Source organism: Oxyura jamaicensis, chromosome 2, assembly GCF_011077185.1.
Source record: "Oxyura jamaicensis isolate SHBP4307 breed ruddy duck chromosome 2, BPBGC_Ojam_1.0, whole genome shotgun sequence".
NCBI classification, from domain to species: domain Eukaryota; kingdom Metazoa; phylum Chordata; class Aves; order Anseriformes; family Anatidae; genus Oxyura; species Oxyura jamaicensis.
In genome coordinates, this window is record NC_048894.1 from 90,732,186 (window position 1) to 90,754,459 (window position 22,274).

The window sequence follows — 22,274 nt, forward strand, 5'->3', positions numbered from 1 at the left end:
TCATGCTGAGCCTGAATTTGTTTCCTCGACAGTGCTGCCTTTGAGTCTTAGTCAAACAGTATTATCTGCAGTTTGGTAAGGGCTTGGGTGCATCTCGTTCAATTATTTGGCACTCTTATGGCTCAATTTGTCATCTTTTTCTACAACACTACTCAAATATGTAGTGTACATACAGCTGACTCACAGTGACCAGACATGGGCACTACCTTCTGTACCAAACACACTACTATATTTAAAAGAGATCTTAGCTTATTGTTTTCCAAACAGACAAAGGTTTGACCTGATGAAGTATAAAAGTTTGTCAGCATTCACTTCTAACACTTCCAGACCAATTCCCCAAATCCACCTTATTACCATCCCCAGAAAGAGAAGGAAATGGAAAGCTCAGAAGAGCAGAGATGGTAGCTCCATCCAGGAGCATAATCACAACCATCATCTTATACCATACTAATTACTTTCTTCCACCCTAAGCTTCCACTCATTTCAACGCGTAACAGTTTATCAAGCTACCTTCTTCCTGCCATGAAAGGAATGCCCAGTGACCAATACTAACTACTAAAAAGCTGACAATACTGTGAAAACATTACATTACTTGCTTGTAAGCAAGAAAGCTTACAAGCTTACCTACTGAGCTTGTAAGAAATAAATGAATAAATAAATAAGTGCATTCTTACTTGAGTAGGTTTCAATCAGGAGTCATACTGCAACTTGCTTCTGACAGAAAGGATATTAGTTTAATAGTAACAGACAAGTGTTCTGAAGGCAAAGAACAGGGTATCAAAACAGCTGAAGTAAGAAGTTCCTATGAGGCTGTGGCACCTTTATGAGGTTAACTCAGGAGCCCAGCCACAAGCTGTTAAGTTTATTCCAGATCCCTCCTCTTCAACTCTACTGTTACCAAGTGTAAGGAATTCAGTATCAAAATATACCTCCTACAACAAACGCAGTACAGAAAGGATACAAAATGTTTACAACCAAACAAGCTTTGTATCTTTTGGAATAAAACTGAAAGCTAAACACTGACAGGAAGAAAAGATAAAAAAATATTTTTGTTATATTACAGTAAACTAATACCTCACCTGAAGGTGACAATTACTTAAGAGCGATAAAAATAGAGAACTGCCTATTTTTCTTGGCAAATCACCTGTTCTGAAGTTTGGAAAAAGGTCACTTGCAGCTGGTCTCTTTCCTCTGATAACTGCTTGGGCAAGGCAAACCTCTGCAAGCACCCTTTGCTTCCAGCACCACCAACCTCCTCGCGCTGCCAGCTCCCCCAGAAGATCAGCTTTAACATTGAAGGTGTAAGTGAGGCATGCCATGGAGGATCTGGCTGCCCCATACTGCTGAACACCAGGGCAAGTACTCTCTGAGGAAGCCGGCCTCTTATTGCCAAGGACGAGCCCGACAAATCCTGCACATTCCCTGCCTGTGGAGAAAGGACTACTTGGCAATAGCAGGCATTTCAATCAGGCAACTTTATTGCGGGGTTAGCCCGTTTGAGGATCTTTTTCTTCCTTTCTTCCTCACCACAGGAAGCTGTCACCTAAATTACTCTATTTGTAGTTGTGCAAACAGTCGTTAATTATAAATCCAGCTATCAATGCAGAAAGGTGCCAGCGTGCCAGCGCCTGAAGCAGTGCTGTCTGCTTGAACACAGGCTGCAGTGGCTGCAATTATGCTAACAAGTCAGGAAAGAGGAGGAAACATCTCCGTTGAACATCTCTTCTCACCAGCAAACACAATGGAAACACCTTACTCCCAAATTAAATAACAGGTCCTAAAGTGGTTAGGTGCCAGGAAAAAAAAAAAAAAAAAAAAAAGGTATGGCTGATGAGAAAGATCTTAAACAAGGAAAAACAAGTCAACAGCAAAACTATAGGAGACAAAAAAATAGAAGGCTTTCACATCCGAGGAATGCTGACCTTGTAACTGTTTCTTCCCTACTGAAAAGCTTTTTTACTAGCTGGGGTAACTGTCACAGTTTCCCTTTAAAAAAAAAAAAGGAAAAGAAAAAAGAAAAAGAGCAAAACACACCGGTAAGGGAAAAACAACAGCAAAACTCAGGGGTAAGTGACAAGGAGTCATTATAAAACAGGGTTATAAAGTATACCCATATACTTGTACTAGGTTTTGGTTGCAAAGTTAAGAATTCCAAGCAGTACCCAAAAGTTGCTATCTAAGCTCAACCCAAATCATAACCAAGCCAAGCAGTCCCTACATTTAATTTCACATGCAAGTATGTGACAAAAGAGCACGTAAGATTACTGAATATTAAAGTACATTTTCCCATAAAGCAGCCTACAGGACTTGTTACATCCAGTAAGAGACACCTAAGTTCCATTCTTAAAGCCGGGTCTTAATTTTCGTGTTTTCTGATGTACTACACACATTTCATTTATTATATGCAAAGACATCACCACGCTAACACAGATCTTAGGAGTATTTCCTGAGCCACTTCCTGAGCAGAATTTCCTTGGCAAAATTTGAAAGCCCAGCCAGCATACTCTTCCAGGGAAAGTCAGAAGTATACTTTGACTGTTGAATGATTTCTGCAGTGAGCTGCTGGGACGAAACCAAAACGCCTTGCTGCAGGAAGACAAACCACTAACACCAGCCATTTTGAAAACAGTAGGTTGGAAAGCCAAACACACATAAAACAGAATTTGTTCACTTCAAAGGGTCTTAAAAGTACACATTTTCCCACCATTCATAACTTTGTCCTAACATGCTCAGTTTGTTCTGTAACAAATATACATTCTGCCATAAAATCCTCTTCATTCAGGCATTCTCCATTTTCATAAAGCCAATAGCAAAGCAAAAAAAAATGAGCTTTCAGTAGGGCTAATCAATGTTTACTGATTATATTTGAAATAAACATTTTTAAACATTGCTTTAATAGCATGTTTTGTATCAGGCAAAATCCTTTGAGAGGCAGCCTGAGAGCTCTTTCCTCATTCTGGACGCTGCTCTCATATAAATCAGAACAACAGAGTATCAGTACTACAGCGGCTTCTCTAATGCAGAAAAATAACGTCAGCTCCCTTAAAAGTACCACTGAGTAGCTGTAAAGGTTTGTGCTGGTGGATTAATTTATTTCCCCCATTTATTTTCAGCAGAACAAAGTGCATGCTATTAATAAGATTGATACTATCTTCATAGTATTAAGCTGCCACCAATATGTTAGAAAAAAACATGGCTACACATGACCTAGACTACAGAATCACAAAACCGTCTAGTTTGGAAGGGATCTACAGGGACCATCTGGTCCAATGGTTCTTGAAAGTAGGATTTTAAGTTTTCCAAAGTCCTACCAAGTCAAATCTTGAGTATTTCCACTACAAGAGAGAATCTACTGCTTGTGCAGGCAACTTATGCCACTGTTTAGTAGTTCAAGGCAAAGATTTTTTTTTTTTGTCTTATATCCAGTCAGTAAGTAGTTTAGTTCACTAAGAATTTCACCCTTAAATTTCAACACACTACCCTAGTACATCATATTATCTGATAGCATAGGCTAAGTTTGAAGAGAGGACTGTGAAACCGTGAAACCTCTGTACTGCAGGAATTACCCAAAACTGGACAAGTATCACGTCTTAGCATTAGCAACACGGCTGGCACAGACAGGTATTAGAAGTTAATGTCTACAGAATGCTTACTCCAAGTAACTATAGTTTAGAATGCATGCATTTCATAAATGTCTTATTTCATATGTATATTAAGGAAAAGTTCCGAAGTTAGCAGAATCACAAACTCACCTCATGGCATACACAGGAAGTGTTAACATACAAATGCTATACTATACATGCCGTGACATACAAGACTTGTTTTTAGTCTCTCCTAACAGCTGGGAACAAGCTAACAGGTCTTCACTTCTACAAACAGAACAAAAAATTGAAAGACAAAAGCAATCCATCCTCACAAACCAAGCTAGCACGTGACAGAACGTAGATGGTAGATCCTGAACAGACACGCGTCTGAATGCAATGGGAACCAGTTGGTCTGTGTACAATGCAACAACAAGTCTTTTCTTACTATCCTAGGCTGCCATGATTCCAAACCTGAACTCTTCCTCTCTTCTGGTCCCACACCCCAAGTCTTCAAGTTCCACATACATTTCAGCACCGCTTTTCTTGCCCAGCCTTTAGTTAAAGGATGTGAAGAGATGAAACGGAAGTAGTGGTTGAAGTCAAGGACTTGCTCCCTTGTTACCCCGTGGCACAACTGTATATAAACCTGCCGAGTCCCAGAGGGCAGCCCTTCCCTTAGGGCAGGCACTAACCCGTCAGCCTCTTCTATACATCAGTGTTTCATATAGCCTATAACTTAATATCTTTACGATATATACTTTTTTGTTTTTGTTGTTAATAAAACGTTGAAACTAACCAACAGACCCAGAGATGAACAGAGTAGAGATGAACCAACCAGCATGCTCTACAGACAACCAAATAGATTCCGGAGTTGAAAATTCATTTGATCCAACGCTGTTTGGGGTCACCTGACAGCACATGAAAAATTAAAAGTACTGAAGAAACTGAAGCTTTCACCTCGCTTACTCACTGGACATCAACTGCCCAAAGGAACCTCAGTGGACGGAAAGGCAGAGACCAATAAAGTTAGGCTCATCATGCCATCCAACCTTACCTGCTGGGCCGCCTTGCAGCCACTATCTGAGCAATCCAGTAAAACTAGCTTTTTTATTTCCTGTGACAGAAGTTCAGCCCTGCCTCTGACCGCAGACCACATGGTTGCAAAGTTGGTTGGCCAGCAACTGCTTGTGCACAGAAAGTCTTTAGGACATGCACGTTGGCTTGGGTTTAGAGGCAAGTTTGGCTAAATGACGAAATGGGATGAAACCAAGTTTGGCATTTAAGTTAATGTTTTCTGCTTGCAAAAGTTGGAAGGGAAAGACAGGTGACACAAAAGAGCTATTCTGCCTTTGGTAACAGAGGTGTTAAAAGCTGTAATATTGGACACTTGGTATACTCCAAGAAACACACCAACTTCTCTTTTCCACACCAGGTTAACACAGCTTGTATCTGTCTTGAGCTGCTTTCTTCAACACCCAAAAGAGAAATTTTAAACAAGCTTTCTTATACTGAGTAAGATGTCCTTGGTAATTAGAAAAACAAAAACAAATGAACAAAAACACACAGATGACCCTAGCATAAAACATGACACTATTCTAAGCAAGTCAAACACTGGAGCACGCACTAGTTAACAAGTAACAGAGTTTGTAACTGATAGCAGTAACAAAACCTCTTGTTCTTCAGCATACCTGATGATAGAGCTAACCTTAGACTTGTCTTTATTAGATTCTAAAGGCTCATTTATTAAGCCCTCAATTCATTCATTAATCCCATCAGATGCTGATGGGTTTTATCCATAAAAATTCCTTTTACAAAGGAGTCAGGATTCCTCATTCATAATCTAAAAAAATAAGTATCACAATATGAGTAAGATTCATTTCCTATGCATTTCCTGCTCAGCAATTGTTTTGCTCCAAGAGGATTTTTTTATTATTATTATTATTTGTATTGCTTATGAATTCAGAATCAAGAATTCAATATAAGCAACAGCAACTTATTCTAGTGACAAACTACCTTTTTGCTTGTTCTGTTCTGAATATATCTAGCTTCCTGTTCCATTGCATTACCACAAAACCTAAGACTGCTCCAAAGTCACGTATGCCAAACTATACTCCTTTTCTAAACAGGTGACACTTTTACTGTAAAACTAAGCATACTGCTGCTAACAAAAGACCTGAAGCCATTATACTCAATTGAATAGAAATTAACACTTCATTAACAGAATTTATCAGTTTACCATGATTTAAATAACTTGGTAATTGTGTTCTGTTCATATCGGTAAGAAGTAACTTGAATTTCACATTATAAAACAGAGTTAAGTTCAGCACTTCCATCATGTCAATACACAAGAATTTTGCAATTAATAAAAGAAAAAAACAACACAGCAACTACCCCCATGAAAGAGGCAGAAATCTGTTGCAGTGGTCAGGACACCGTGAGAAACCATAACGCTGCTTCCAGCACTTTTGCTCTACACTCAGGTAACAAAACAAGAAATCCCTGGAAACTTTTCAGAACACTCACTCTAAAACCTGGCTAGAAAAGAAAAACAATTCTCTCATCTTTACTTAGGGAAATAGAAATTACGTGTGTAGCTTCACTTTCACATTATGGAGCATATTGACAGAGAACTAAATCTCTAAGGAGATGGTGGGAAAAAAGCATTCAAAGCACTGTATGCTTGATACAACAGGCGAAGCTGGTATCAAAAGGATAATTTCACAACACACAGCCATCCTTACATTAAGGGCAGAGGTAGTTCACTACAAAGCAAAGGTCCTTTGCAGAATGCAAATGAACATTTGTGAATAGCTCTGTGTGTGTGTGTTATCGTATAATAATGTTCCATAAAAGCACCCACTGTTAATAAAAGTAGCCTGCAATCAATATATTTGGAGCGAGGCCTTTGCTCCACATTGTGAAGGCAAACGATGTCAGAAGGCTGCGTGTTAACCTGTTCCATTATTAAACACTATTATATCGCCTCCTACTTACTAAAAAAAACTGACTGTGTTCCCTATAATCCTGGAGCCCTATCAGTTCTCAGGTGCCAAACTGCCAGCTTCCTTCAGATAGGTATCTTTTTCCAGGTGTGCGCTTTCAATATGAATAGAAAAGACACCACCAAAGTTAAAGAATAAACTTAAAATCCACCAAATTTAATCAACACAAAGCTGCAATTAAGACAGCTACACAAGTATCACTGCCGACTTCTGAGATCTGTTGTGTATTTTTGGTCTCTTGCCACAGCAGTAGTGCACCCCGACTGGCATGGTCCCACAGGCTCGCTCCCAGCTTATGAAAATTTCTGGCAACTACTTCAAAGAACAACTGTGTTACTAAAGTCAAACAGATCTAAAAGCAAGAAGAATCCGTTGCTAAAGTTTTCTTTTTTTTTAAAAAAAAAAAAAAAAAGAACAACACAAAACAATGCAACAACACCAAAAGAAAATATTCTACCGTGACTCCAAATTAAAAAAAAAAATACCCTTATGTCCAGTCCTATTAAAAGTCTCTGTTAATTTAATATACAGTACAGTATCGCAAGTATTTTCACAGCTGAATATTTACTTGCCCAGTGTTAACAAATCTTAATTTCAGTGACATCAAATCACTTACCACTTTTGGACCAAGATGGAAAGTATTGATTTTTTTCCTCCACCATACAGCTGCTCCCATAATTATAAACTGTAATAAATACTATTTATACAGATGTAGAAATAGAAGGTAACTACACACACATCCTGTATTTGACATAAAAACACTAAGCTTAAGAAAAACATGCCTACCTCTGTGATCAGCTTAAGCTGTATTGTTCTACTATGAAAAAAGAGTTTAGGTTCTTAACTAGATGGTCAAACTGACACGTCAGTGAATTCTTAGCAATGTTTTTCAGATGTCATTATCAGACATTATCATTATATAATCAACAGATTATGTACACAGAAAAATTTTGAAGGGAAATAAGTTTGTGTTCCTCAATAAAATAGGGTCATTCTATAAAAGGACTCCACGTAGCCATGACCTCTTTTCAAACATATCTTGAATAGCGTGCAAGATCATTCTGAAAGTGGTTTATGCTCTACTTAAACTGAAGTTGATCAATAAGTTTCCACCAAGCAGAGTCTGTGACAATATTTTTTACCAGGTATCTGAGAAATCCATAGTTATAGGTGGCAATGTGCAAAACAGGTTAAATTCCAGCAGGGCTTAACACAACACTCACGTTGACAGAAGGACGGTTCTAATCATCACATCACTTGATGGAAAAACCGAGAGAATCTAGATTTAATATTGAGTTAATAATAACCAAGAGCGGAAATCAAAATGAAACAACAGTAGTCTAGAGACCCCCACATGAAAGAGCAAACTATCAGAGTTTGAGAACTCAATCTCCCAAAAGCCCAAGGGTCTCCTGATAATTAGCAAAATCCACTGACCCTCCAGACTCACAAATAAGAAACCAGGAAGACGATAAAAGTTTACCCATACCATAACTATGGAGTCAATCCACAAGACAAAGTGTTAGCCAAAAAAAAATTAACAAGCGTCAGAGGTGCTGTGATATAGCTTCCCTTGTGCACATACATGTAGAATTATGTGTAAAAACTAGAAACCGTCCTATCCCATAAACAAGAATACAAAAGCCAACCAAGACGACTTGTGCTCACTGGGCTGCTGCAAAGACTCCTTTCTTTCCTAAAGCAAATATGGACTAACACGTTCGGAAATAATAACGTGGTGATAAGGCAACCTGTACTTTAGCATGTGCTAGCTGATCTTCAACTTGACCAAAGTACAACCTGCTTTATCGACAAGAGTGGAGATTTTGAATGTACTATTTAGAACATTAGCAACATGTGCAAGAAAATATCCTTTTCCAGACAAACCGCTATAGCACTGATGCAATTCCAGCAATCAAAATATATATATATATCCTTGCAAGGGCTTAACTTCAGGTACACATCCAAATTTGCCTTCAAAAGTTGTACCTCTACTTGTACCATTTGAGGTCAAGAAGTGAGGATTTTTCCATCTATAACATGCAAAAATGTCAAAAAAAAAATAGGGAAAACATTTTACACTTACGCAGAGGTTGAAATAGAAGCCAACCATGCATTTATCCAAGACATGGGATAAAAACATTAAGCTTAAAAAAGGAAAAAATAAATTAAAAAGCAAACCCTAGAGATCAGGCTTTTGAACAATTAGCACTAAGCCCTGGGAGATGCCCAGGATCGAAGGACAGGATCCATATTCACAACTGCAGGCAAAGCAGCACAACTGCTACGGTACAAATGCAAGTCACAGCTCACACTCCCAGCTTTGATTCATAAAGTACGTAATTCCACAGAGTGTAACTGCATCCCATAGCTTGCCAGGGAAATAGCCGTGGTTACTCATTGCTCTTGGGTGTCACCACCCGCTTGCTTTAAACAGAACCACACACAGGGCTGAGACCTCGCCTGGGGGCGGAGGGAGAAGGCAGCGGGAAATAGTGAATGAGATGGCAAATCGTAACCACTCGGATACTTCAAAGGGCAAACAAGACATTGTGCGACTTCATACTGAAATACTTTGCTCTTGGATTTCAGTTACCTATAGCTGCTCTTTTACAAAAGTCTTGTTTAGATTAAAAAGAAATCTCCTGGTTAATAGTGCAAATAACAAATAAGAGACTTAAAAAGGAGGCTTTTGTTCCTTGATAATAAACAAACAAACAAACAAAAAAGTAGCTTTACTTTGTGCACATGGCATGTTTTGCTTGATAACATCATTGAGGTATCCAGCCTTGGTTAGTACTAGTAACTACTGCTAGCTTCTGGCACAATCACTAAAATTAAAGCTGCTACCAAACCATTGGAACTGCATTTGCCAACTACGAAGGTTGAAGTATTTTATAATTTTACACCAATTTTACCACTTGTCTTTCAGAAAACAAACAAAAAAAGCAAGAATGAAACATATATTTGTCCACCAAACCATTTCAAAAATAAATCATTTTAGCTCGTTTGAAAGTTTGTGAACTCAGAGGAAGAGAACATCGTTTCACATTACACAAAAATAGAAGAGCCGAGTTAGAATCACTTCCCGTATATCCAATTTTGTCTTGCAGAAAACTTACCATACTAATTTTGTTTTCACTTCCATGAAAAACCTTGAAAGCTCTTGTACAATTTTCTGCCCACTTTGATAACACATGCACAGACATGAATTAACGAGATCCTTCTGAGGCTGAGAGAGCTGGGCTTACTATCATAATACCAAATAGTATTGATTAAGAATGATTATCTATCCAGCTTTATAATGCACTGACCACCAAGTTAAATTATGACGATAAAAGCTGACTGTTGATAAAGATGATAGAAAGTAGGTGGCTGTGTCAACAGTAAACTACATTACCCCTTGAAACACATTTAATCGATCCACACAAGCAGACCTATGACATACTACTTTGGCTGTATTTCTACTCTTTGATTTAAGGAATAATACCTGTCATTCTTTTGGCAAAGCAACACCTTTCAAACTGTCCCAAATTCCTTCTACTAGAAAACTGGTGATAACCATTTAGCTTGAAGAGCTCCTCCAAATTCCAGGTTCTGAAAAAGTTTCCTCAGCAGGGCTTTTAGTCATACCTCACAGCCTGGGACACTCTCTCTCTTTAAAATATGCTATTTTAAGTACTTGTATGAAACCTAAATTTACCAAGAGAGGGAGATAATTATAGTCAACATGGGGAATTAATGTGTATCTGCACCGCACACAAGTTTTGTTGTTTCTTGTGGCCTGTAAAACTCCATTACTTGTCTACTGTTCCTTAATCTTCCTATTGAAGAGAGATTTGAAGAATGGGAACAGGGGGAATCTAGTCACAGGAATTGCCAGATCAGCCCAGTCCTTCTGATCTTCATTTCAAACAGGATAGGATAACGTGCTGGCTTCAGACTAGGGACCTGCAGACTGCAGAGATCCACTGCACTCCTCATTCAGTCCTCTCCTGCTATACCAACGGTGATGACACTTTTACAGGACTGTATTTGATAAAATGAGGATGTTACTACCAGACATGAAGCATGAAGATACAAGATAGCAAGGCCATGCACGAACAAAGAATGTCCTAGAACTACGGACATGCACTAGCGAAAGCCTGAAGACCTGTCAGAATGATGAACAGCAGAGAGACTATCCACCTCATTTCCAACTTTTCTTCCAGAATGCTTTAAAAATACCTCATGTCTCACTGAGGAGTGCCAAATGGAGAACTTCCATTCCAAATATATGCCCAGAACTCAGATTTTGCTTAGACTTCTTAAACTTGTAAGTCAAAAGCATGTGGGACACACACAGGATGAACAGAAGCTCAGCAGTGCACTGAGGGCTTGCAGCATCACAGAGAATTGCAGAATGGCTGAGGTTGGCAGGGACCTCTAGAGGTCATCTGTTCCAATGCCCTTCCTCAAGCAGGGCCACCTAGAGCCAGTTGACCAGGACCACATCCAGGTGGCTTCTGAACATCTCTGAGGAAGAGACTCCACCATCTCTCTGGGCAACCTGCGCCAGTGCTCCAACACCTGCACAGTAGAGTGCTTCCTCATGTTCAGAGGGAACCTCCTGCATCCCAGTTTGTGCCGGTTGCCTCTTGTCCTGTGGGTGGGCACCACTGAAAATAGCACGGTTCCACCTTCATCGTATCCTCCCTTCAGGTGTTTATAGACATTGAGGAGATTCCCTCCAAACCTCCTCTTTTAGAGGCTAAATGGTCCCAGCTCTCTCAACCTTTCATCATAGGAGAGGTGCTCCAGTCCTTTTAACAGCTCTGTGGCCCTACGTCTTGTGGCCCTCTCTCCAACATGTCCATATCTCTGTTGTACTGGGGGCCCAGAACTGGACACCGTACTCCAGGTGTGGCCTCACCAATGCTAAGTATGGGTTTTAACTTTCTCTTCAATCTCCCTGGTCCAGCAGATAGGAACCCTGTGTTTCTATTACTCATTTGCAATGTTCAGAAATCTAAAACATAAGAACTAGCATATATGCGTGACCAGGCTTCAACACAGCTCAAGCCACTGGATTAGGTAAAGAAGCACCCCCATTTTCCTCATGGAGATGACTCTTCCAAGATTTTGAATGCAGTTTGCCAACAGGGAGAAAGTAAAATTAAAACCAGAAAGCTTCATAAAGCGAGCTATTGGAGGATGTTTCATCTGCTGTCTGATTTCCTATCGTTTTGTGAAATACTTTGTGTGCAAGGATATGAAAGGAGGGAAGAAAGAAATGGAATACAAAGTCCTATACAGGACACATGACTGAGTTTCATATTACAACGCTAATAATAGAAGTAAGAACTCCCTGTAAGGTTCAGTACATGCTGATATGAAGCCAACAGTATCTTAGGGTATGGGGAGATTAAATTATCTCAAGATAAGTCAGGATGAAACTTGCAGCACATCTGTTACTCCACTCCAATGCCTCTGCGCCTGCTCCTTCCCCTCAGCAAACACCTCAACAGAAAACATTAACCTACCTCTCATTAATTCCCACTTGTCATGAGGTAAGACCATACACACCTTCTGATTTTTTTAGGCCTTGATAAGACAAAACACCATAGCTAATGAAAAGCATCCAAATCCAAAACAAAACTGCAGGCAGTGTTTCTGGCTGATGCTGACACTTCCATGTAGCTTGGATTAGGCTGCCTAAGCCCTGCCTTTCCTGTGGGCTTAAGACACAACCCCAGTTCAGAATTATCTGTTGATTAATTCAGGTGGCTTCCTACCCAGATGAGAAATGTTCCATGCTCTAGCCCAAGGCAGCCAATGCACCCATCACTGGCCAACACTCCAGCGCTACAGATTTTTCGTCACAAGTCAGGCACCTGCAAACCGGATGCTCTAGTGCTCATAGCTGTTGTGCCGAAGCTCCTTTTATCGGCTGACCCAATGCACTTAACGCAGTGGAGCGAAACATACATGTATCTGCTGGCAGCCTGCGAGTAGCAGCATAAAGAGGAACCCCTACTACAAAATAACACCAACTAACATGCTGCATTAAAGTATAGCGTAGCATACTAGAGGCTGTAGTTCTGTGCAAGTAACTGAAAGTTGTACTATCTTACTTTTCCACTTCAGTGCAAACCTTTCAGTAGATGACCATATGCTCCTGCCCAGTTCTCATCTGTGAAGCTCACAGAATTTTCTTCATTGCAGAAAACATGCTGCAAGGTTCCTACAATACTCACAACAGGCACTTCAAATAGTAAGGCTGATAACTGCATATACTGGGTCCTCCTCACCCGTTAATGTTCTATTTCCTTTTAACTGCTTGATATGTAACGAATAAATAGTCCTACGTGTCTATGCCAGCATAGCAAACGTCATTTGTGAACGCACAGAATGACAGAAGAGCTGCTCACCATACCTGCATCTGGTCCACCCTGCAGTATTTAACATTCACGGTTTCCGTACACAGCCCTTTCAGTGCTGTGCCTACGTAAGGTTACTCCTTTAGTGTCTGTGCAAAGCTATTTACCCATCAATACGGAAAGTAGGTCATAGCTTAGAAACGTACAGACAACTGTTTCTCCTACAGTATTGATTATTAAGAAAAACAACCCAAGATCTTCAGAAATTAGCTGCTGTTTCAGATCACTGGAGTGCTTGAAAACAAGATTTACCACGTGGCAAGTAACGAACACATGGAAGGTGGTGTTACCACCACACTAGCTGTTTTGTTACTGTCTTTAGCAGCAAGCATCGTTACTGACACACCAACAGAACAGACTGATAATACAAGAAGTTTCCTGGATATGCTATAAAATTACAAATAACTGTAACCTTATGCCAGTCTTAATTTGCACTAAAAGTATTATGGAGGCTTAGGGGCAAACTGTAATCACTGTAAAGTATAACAAGTCACTGTGATATTACCCAAAATTTCAATTCTGAAACCATGAACCCAGTCTCAGAATGCATACAGAAGGTGATAAAGGGCACGTAATAAACGCGAGCTATATCGCAGGGAGAGATATAGCGATAGAGATATAGATAGAGATATAGAGAGAAGTGTTAAGGGTTTCTCCAGGAAACTGTTGCCAGCAATATTCCAGTGCTCTATGAAACAAAATTAATCTTATCCAAGCCACTTGTTTCTTCAATTGAGCTCCTGTTAAGCGTGTTTAGACATACTCAGAGCACTGAGTTTCTTTTTCATGAACTAAAAAGCAGAGACGCATCCGATAGTGCTTGCCACCTGCCCATCAAGCCCTTCTTGCCACACGACAGCGCCAGAGGATGTCAGCTACATAAAAAATTCAGTATTTGTGTTTCGGTAGCGAGTTCTTCCAGATACGGAGATTAAGCAAACCTTTCCTCTAACGGTTCCCTTCGGGATCAAAACCTCCCAGGTAAGAAGGATCATTTGCTGCTTCTACAGATCGGTGCCGGATTATTTTTTTTTTCTTTTCCCCGAGCGCAGCTCCGCTCCAGAGCTGGTGCAAAGGCGCAGTTACTGTCCGCAAAGAGATTAAGTTACTTGCAGGCAACTTTTCTCCCCGAGAGCACCCCGAGTCGGTACCGCCCCGATACCTGCTCCCAGCAAGCCGCGCTCGGCTGGCCGAGCAGCACTCCCCGCACTGTGCCAGCGAAGCCACCGCTTTGTCCCGGTCCCCGTCGCACGGGTGTTGGGGCAGTAACACCTCGCAAAGAAAAATAAAAATAAAAATAAAGAAGGAAAAAAACCCGAAGCGGCTGCTTTGCACGGCGAGGAGCAGCGCAGCCGGCTCCCGAGCCCAGCACCCGCAGCACGCCCCGGGCAGGGGCTCCCCGCCGCCAACCCCCGGGCAGGGCAGGGCAGGGCAGGGCAGGGCAGCTCCGGGAGCTGCCGCCGAGCCCCTGCCGGCCCTCGGAGGGGCCGGGGAAGCCCGAAGCAGGCAGGAGGGGACAGCGCCCGCCTGCCCTGCCCTGCCCTGCCGGAGGCGCCCCGGCGGCGCCAGCCAGCCCTCCCCGCTGCCCGCCTTCCGCCCGCCCCGCCCGGTACCTGCCGCCTGCCGCCGCCCGGCTCGCTGAGGGGGCGCCGAAGGCCGCCGGACAGGCCCCCGAGGCCAGGCGAGCAGGTGCGGAGAGCCCGGCACCGAGCCTCCGCCGCCGCCACCGCCGCCACCGCCGCCACCACCGGCTCCTGAGCGGGGCGGAGCGGGGCGGAGCGGGGCCCGGAGGGGCCCGCAGGGGCCGGGGCGGCCGCCCGCTGCCGCCGCCTAGCGGGAGCAGGCAGCCCCAGCGGCCCTGGGTGCTGCTCGTCTGGGGAAGAGGCTTGGGGAAACTTCCAGGCGCTCGCCCCTGGCCGCGTGGCACGGCTGGGGTAAAGTGACGAGACACAGCGGGACTGTCCCCAGGGTGCGTGTGGCCACGGCCCTCGCTGTTAACGCACCTGCAGGGTGCTCTGCGCAAGAGGCAGCACCAGAGAAAACCAGCGGTGTGCCAGAGGAAACCATACCTGACTGCCCCTGTACATCCCTGTACTGTTCCAAATCCCAGAACTTCCCTTCCAAGGGTATACATTCGCCTGCGATGGAGGTGTGGCTTTCCAAAATGCAAGCAGCTGTTGCAATCTGCTGGCTCTGCGCTGCCCATCTAGCCAGCCGGGGAGACCTCATCAATGTGTGTAAATGTCTGAGGGGAGGGCGTCGAGGGGATGGAGCCGGTCTCTGCTAAGATGTGCCCAGTGACAGGATGAGAGGCAACGGGCACAAACGGAAGCACAGAAGGCTCCAGTTCAATATGAGGGGGCACTTCTCTACTGTGAGGTGACAGAGCACTGGGACAGGCTGCCCAGAGAGGCTGTGGGGTCTCCTTCTCTGGAGATACCCAAAACCCGCCTGGATGCCGTCCTGCACGGTGTGCTCTAGGTGATCCTGCTCGGCAGGGGGGTTGGACTCAATGATCTTCAGAGGTCCCTGCCAACCTCGGCCACTCGGTGATTCTGTGATTCCCCTTACACCGCTTTGCTGGCCAGTTTGGATGAAGCAACTTGAAGGTAGAACTCCCCAGTGAAGTGAAGGCAGGAGAACAGGACCCTAAGCAGCAGTAAGTTCATTTGTTAACTCCCTGACATCCCTTTAGGTTGCAAATATTCAACTCAAAAATGGCAGTGTTTGCAAAGAAGCCCTGTCATTGCCATCCGGGATCAGCCCATCGGGTCAACGTGTTTCCAGCAGAACCTCAGTCTGCCATGGAGGGCTGGAGCCCTCTGACACTTTGCATGCCGTGGAAGGAAGTTAAACTTCCTTTAAACTGATACTTTGCATTTTGCAAACAGGCAAAGTACTTTGTAAACAGTAGTCATCACCTCTTCCTTTAGGGGGAATGCAGTAAAATGTTCAATTTAACAGATAAATGCAGCAAACACGTGGGCAAGGGCCAGGCTGCTGCTCTCCGTAATAAAGGTTACTGCATCTCGCTCTCCAAACAGTCCCATGTAAATCTAAGAGCATTAATTTAGTGGCATGATAGCCAATACATTCTGATTAATCATAGTTAGGTCATGATTAATTTTAGAGATGAAATGTCTTAGGCATTTGAACTACTTATAAAATACCTGTGCTTTCAGTAGCACTAACACTGTACAGCTAGACAGCTACTTCATTGCAACATCAGAAATTACACTGCTGTACCTTGAAGAAAGTCAGTGATCGCAGTCTCCCTGTATGTTAAAACTGCTACCTGTGGTATCAAGTACAGTCAGGCCTACCAGTGAGTAAGAGCATCGCCCACAGGTTTAATGGGATCAAACAACAGCTTTCTATTACACACAATTACTTACAGGTATAATAAAACTGTTCTTAGAAAGCACATTCCCAAATTTCCCAGTGGTATGGAAAGGCAGAGAGTCCTATACATATTAAGAGCAGAGACGAGAAGAAGGAATGCAGAAGTGGTGACTTCTGCACACAGGTTGCTGTAGGAGCGATAACGAGTTAGTCCCAACAGCTGATGATCTCTACCACCACATGTGATGTCACCTAAGAACAAAGTGTCACTTTCAAGAACACATTTGTATGTGAATGTTCCTGTGCATCCTCTGTTGTTAAAAAAGTGCTAAATTAGATTTAATACAAATCCATTACCTGTAGTTCTTTCTCCTAGCACGCAATCAAAAAACGTGGAAAAATTTCTAATTCCATGAAAATCATAGAATCAGAGAATGGTTGGAAAAGCCCTCCAAGGTCATCTGGTCCAACCACCCCCTACCATCACTATCACCCACTAAACCATGTCCCTAATAACTGCCTAAGATAAAGGTTGTCTATTAACTTCACCTCTCATGGCAGAGCCATTATTTTCTGTAATTACATAAGCACTGTTTTTTTCAGGATCATCTCCCATTCACTGCATGTCTCAACAGCTGCCTTCGCTGCACGTGTTAACACCTACGAACTGGATGGCTACTCTTTCTGCTGAGCATCCCACTGAAGATACCTAGGAGACGGTTTTAAAAATCACTGTTCCTGCATGTGTTTATTCTCTGAATGCTTCTTTAAAGGAAAAAACAGAACCTGCATCTCTATTCAGTTTACTCCTGGAAGGAATGGGCTGAGTCACAGATCCAAGGGACAAAGTCCTGCTGCAGTGACTTAGCAGCATCTCCCAGACGTGCTGTGGCAACAGAAGTTGTGCAGCTACCCGCTGAATGGGGCCAGGGACCTCATGCTGATGAAAACTCGGTAAGGCAAAACATTGTGGGTAGTGTTACTTTTGATTCAAGTTCTCCAGTTAGGTTCACCACATGGCTGCACCTGCATTTGTAGTGATGTGAGGAAAAAGGTGTAGCACAATAAAAAGCTGAGGCAGAAGAGAAGGCTGAGCAGCATAGCTGGGTTAGAGAGTTCATGAAACCACGGCCTCATTTCACAGCTTACACTGGCCTTCTTTTCTCAGTGTCAGTAGCTAGGGAAAGTAGAGCAGGAAAACAGTCCTGATCACTGCTAGGGCGTGACTTAGGTGGAGGTGAATCCCAGAGCATGTTTTAAGAGAGGTATAAAATGATTCTGCTACATGTAGTATCCAATTTTGGACAACCTAAAGGGGAAGAAATAAGAGTAAGTGATTTAGAAAAGAAGGCTAGTGAAGAAAAGTTAAAGATCTGGACAGGCTAGGGATGGGCCCAGGAAAACAAGATACCTGTCTTCAGTTATCTGCAGCACATGAGCAGGGCACTGGTACAGTATTCTCCATGACCACTGGGATTGAGATGTAGTGCAAGCAGCTTCATTCACAGCAAAGCAGATTACAACTGCATGTTAGAAAAAGTCTTACTAGATATAAAACAAGCTAGGTGGGCAAATGGGAGAACCTATTTCACATCATGTTTTAGGTGCAGCTTAAGCAAATATCCTATATCTAAGGTCTGAACCTTTATTAGAGCCAAGTAGAAAAAAAAATAGACTGCCTGAGGCCTCTTTCAACCCATGTCCATTGTTTGCATGGCCTGTGGGGGCAAAGTGCTTTAGGCTTGTGTTGCCAAGCCCAGCAAGCCTCTCCAGAGTAAATATATATATATGTTTACAAGCATACATACGTACATATAGATACAGATTTGCAGAAGCTAATCAGCCAAATTTTAGGGAATTTCCTTTAGATCAGCATCTAAGATCAAGAGTCCTTGCTGTCAGAATCATGGGCATGCTAAAGCCTCTCAATAGATACTTATGAAGAGGGGGTTGCTTGGTTTTAGATAATAATTCTTTATTCTAAGTCTTTTCCTGGAAAAGGCTGTGGCTTATGTTTGCTTGAACTCTGTTCAGCCTAAGGCAGAATCTCATGATGGGAAACTTCATCCCAAATTACTCTGGAGTAGCTGTGACTGAAATGGGGTCATTTTAAGGAAAATGTTAGGCAATACAAGTTCTGGACATTACAGTCATATCTGCCTTATAGATACATCTGCAATATGCATGCACAGGTTAAGCTTCAGTCCGGTCACAGAGGCACTCAGGTTCTAGCAGCTGTTCTTATCTCAACTTTAGGAGATACCTTTTGAAGTCTCAATCTTTTCCAAGCATACACCAACAGGAAACTTTCCAAAAAAAAACCTAAGTGACTTAAGGTAAGTTCCCACAATCGCAAAACGCCAGCTTGAGACAATACAGACTAGCAGTATACACATAGGCAGGGAGCATTGCTCAGCAATTAGACAGTAACTAGTCTGGCCAAAGTAATTTACGTGCTTGTCAGGTCTTTGTGGATGTTATCCTGCTCCCTCACTTCAGCTGAGACTGTCAAATGTGCCCACATTAGCTTACAGGCACATATGAAGCAAGTCATGTTGTGTGCTGATTCATGAAATATGCATCATGAAATATTGGCTGAACAAACAGAAGAGTACGTGAAAATACAGACACTGGGGGTGTACCTACTATGTTTCACTTAGTCCTAAACAGTGAAAATGTTCCAGACTGTGAAGAAATGTATGTCTAAGGGAAACAGTGAAAGTACAATCAACTCAACTTTAAGCAGAACATTGCAGATTAAAATATATTGCTGGGAAATTTCTCTTGGGTGTGCACATACAAAAAAGTAAGTGATCATTTTTATCTCCTCTTTATCTGATCAGTAGTATGACAAATATGTATTTACATGAGCATTAGCCTTTCTGTCACTGAGAAGTGTACATCTCGAATTATCTTTTTGGCTTGCTATTCCTTTACTCCATCTTACGGCCTCTCTGTGATTTCCTGTTACCTGTAATATGTAATTATTCTGAATGATGGAGGCATTGCTGTAACCCATGTATTTTTCTTGCATTCACCTATAACAGTATTTCCCTACTTCGGGTTATATATTTTTAATCTTAAAAAAATGCAATTCATAGGACAGAAGTGTCAGATAATTTTTGCTTTGTCTAAAATTTGCAAATGTTTTACATTTAGCAATTAATCATGAAAAGCATATTTAAATGGCTCTTATGTAAACGAATATAGTTTATATATACAGCTGCACCAGAGAAACAGTGTAGCCCTATGCTAATTTTCTGTAAAAGGTATTTTGTTTCTTTCAAAATTACCACTCCCTAAAGTACAGCAGGAGCCCATTTTAGGTTCTGTATCATTTGAATTGGAGATGGAACATTGCAGAAAACTGCTTTAATTGAAGTTTGAAAGATACGGGATAGAGCCTTTAGGGAGTGTTGGGCACTTTTCTCGTCATTCTGGTGGATCGATTTGCATGATGTAGGTGGGGAATGTAGTTGATCTGGCTGTCCATTTTAATTTTGGACTAGTCGTGTCAGTTTTAATGTGAAGTACGAGCTCAGCTTTAAAGGGAGGGACAAGTATGCGAGCTTTGGAATAGACACTGTGCTGCAGACCAAAGTAAAAGAGCACTGTTTACACTCTTTTGAAAAGCCTGATATTTAAGTGAAATCAGAACATTGTAAGCTGCAATTCTTTGTCCTTGTTCTCCTGTATTGAATAATTCCCTTCTCTTTATTTGGTTTCCTGATTCATGTGTATTCACCCTGGAAAAATGTCTTTAAACTTAACACATGCCCCTTTCCTAATTCCTTGGGAAATGCTGCTCTGAATTTAGCAGACAACCAACAAGCCTTAATGAGGAGACTTGATGTGTCCCCTAGAGAAAAAATAAAATAAAATAAAATAAAATAAATAAATCTTATTTTAACATTCTGATTTACATGGCAAAATATGCCAAACCTAACTTGGGTGCCATCAGATCACTGTGCTTTGCTGCTGCTTGATTTCCCATCAAATCATTCCATTTAAGAGGAGTTGAATCAGTCTCCTAATTTGCTGTTACACACACATCTACTATAATAAGGCTTTCTTTAGAAAAACAAAAGCAAAACAAATCTACACTTGCTATTTTGTTCTTGCTGCATTGCTGGCAATGCTGTTGTGACCATCATGAAAACCAAAAGCAACTTCCAACAGATGGCTTATAGACCAACTAATGACATGAGAGTTTCTGTGTTATTTGGCATCCTACATAAACAGCACAAATAGCCTTCCTTTGCCTGTGTTATCATACAGCAGTGTTCATTAATGTTCTCAGAAATGGAAAAAAAATCATCTCCCTCTTCCCACTCACTCTCCATCCCCGACAAGGAAACCATATGTTTCAGGAGATTAGTAATAGAGCAGCTTCTTTCGGAACATCGCAAGTAATGGAAAGGGAAAAAAATCACATAACTATATTTCTTTTAAGAGGTTGTTAATGAAATGTGCAAATGCCTCAGCATTTTCCTACTCAGCACATTCCAGTCCAGCAGCACACAGGGTTATCATGTACCCGAGGGGAGAAACCCTAAAGAATTAGGTCTAGAGTCTGGGGATCAGAAGGCAAGAGCTTGTCTACATTAATTGATTTCCAGACTGGTATTATAAAAATCCATACACTGAAAATATTAATGAGTCCTGTTTTGGAAGGAGAAGTTCTCAGTTTAGCTATAAGCTTTCAGCAATTATGAAGAGTTGTACTCTGGGTATTTGAAGGTATAAAGCAGCTGGAGAGGTTTTCTTGCTATGAGCCATCCAAAGATACCTTGTATTTTTCTGACATGACTGTCTGGTTCTGTAAGTTGTGACACACACAAAAAGCAGTCTGTGTGAAAGGACTTAAAAGCTGGATGTTGTAGCACTGAACTGCCAGATCCCCACCTCTGGAGTAATACCAGGACTCCCACATGCAGCTTTTGGGCTGTTTCCGTAGAGTCCATAGGAGACATTTTCCAGCTCATGTCATGCTGGAAAACTGCCAACATGCTGAATCGAGAATGCTTAGTCAACATATTCAGCAGAGAGATGCCGATGCCAGCGGTGGGAAGTGCTACGTACGCAGATACCTGCTAAGTCTCACATCTCAGCCCCAGGTGCTCCAGGGAGGCACCTCTGTCCGCTCGGGATGTATTTCCTGGAAGCGTGCCCTTGAACACAAATAGGATCGATGTGCCATGCTTCTGGGTTCTAATTAGGTTCATCTATTTCCAGAGTTGTGGTTTCACAGCCCTGCTCGTGCAGATATGAGTGACTGCAGGAGTGCAAATCAAGGTACATAGAGACAGCGTTATCAAAGTCAGGCAGTCTGGTTAGCTGCCATGCAAACACTACGGGTTATAATGCAGGAGTTTTAAATTTAGTCCAAGTCCCACTCTCTCTAATCTTTCTGAAAACCCACATTGTATCTGGCCTTACATGCCTTTCATACTTAACCTGACTTATCGTGGTCTGAAACTCTGTGAGGGCTATTGTCATTCCTTGGATTGCACACATAGAATAGAAGCATTAAAACAGAACATGCGGCTTGCAGAGATGTGCAACCACAAATTGGGAAATATCAGTGTTAGAATCACTCACAGATTTATAATTCTGCTCTCCTAGCATAGATACCAATTACAGGGTCACATTAAATATTTCCCAGTTCTCCAATATATTTTCCTGAGAGGATGAACATCACACAAAACATTTATATACTGGTTTCTTTCCACTGGAGAGGATTACATGGCTTTGAGTACTAATGCAGACTATTGGGTGAAAATCATTTAAAAAAATCATGCAAAGCATATACTGGAAGGTCCTCTTTCTTTCTTTCTTTCTTTCTTTCTTTCTTTCTTTCTTTCTTTCTTTCTTTCTTTCTTTCTTTCTTTTTTTTCTTTTCTTTCTTTCTTTCTTTCTTTCTTTCT

At 41.9% G+C, this 22,274-nt stretch overlaps 1 protein-coding gene across 3 annotated transcripts in view; it reads right to left on the reverse strand.

Moving 5' to 3' along the window:
• PTPN3 (protein tyrosine phosphatase non-receptor type 3) overlaps nt 1-14,789 on the reverse strand; it is a 123,110-nt gene extending 108,321 nt beyond the window's left edge. Inside the window, exon 1 of one of the 3 annotated variants that reach the window (XM_035317782.1) lies at nt 14,631-14,789. The gene's annotated coding sequence lies outside the window, so the exon portion shown is untranslated. Of the gene's footprint in view, nt 1-8,254; nt 8,274-10,466; nt 10,547-14,630 lie in introns of those variants that run through there. The other 2 variants (XM_035317783.1, XM_035317784.1) reach the window with 2 other exon arrangements.
• Nucleotides 14,790-22,274: the final 7,485 nt, after the last annotated feature.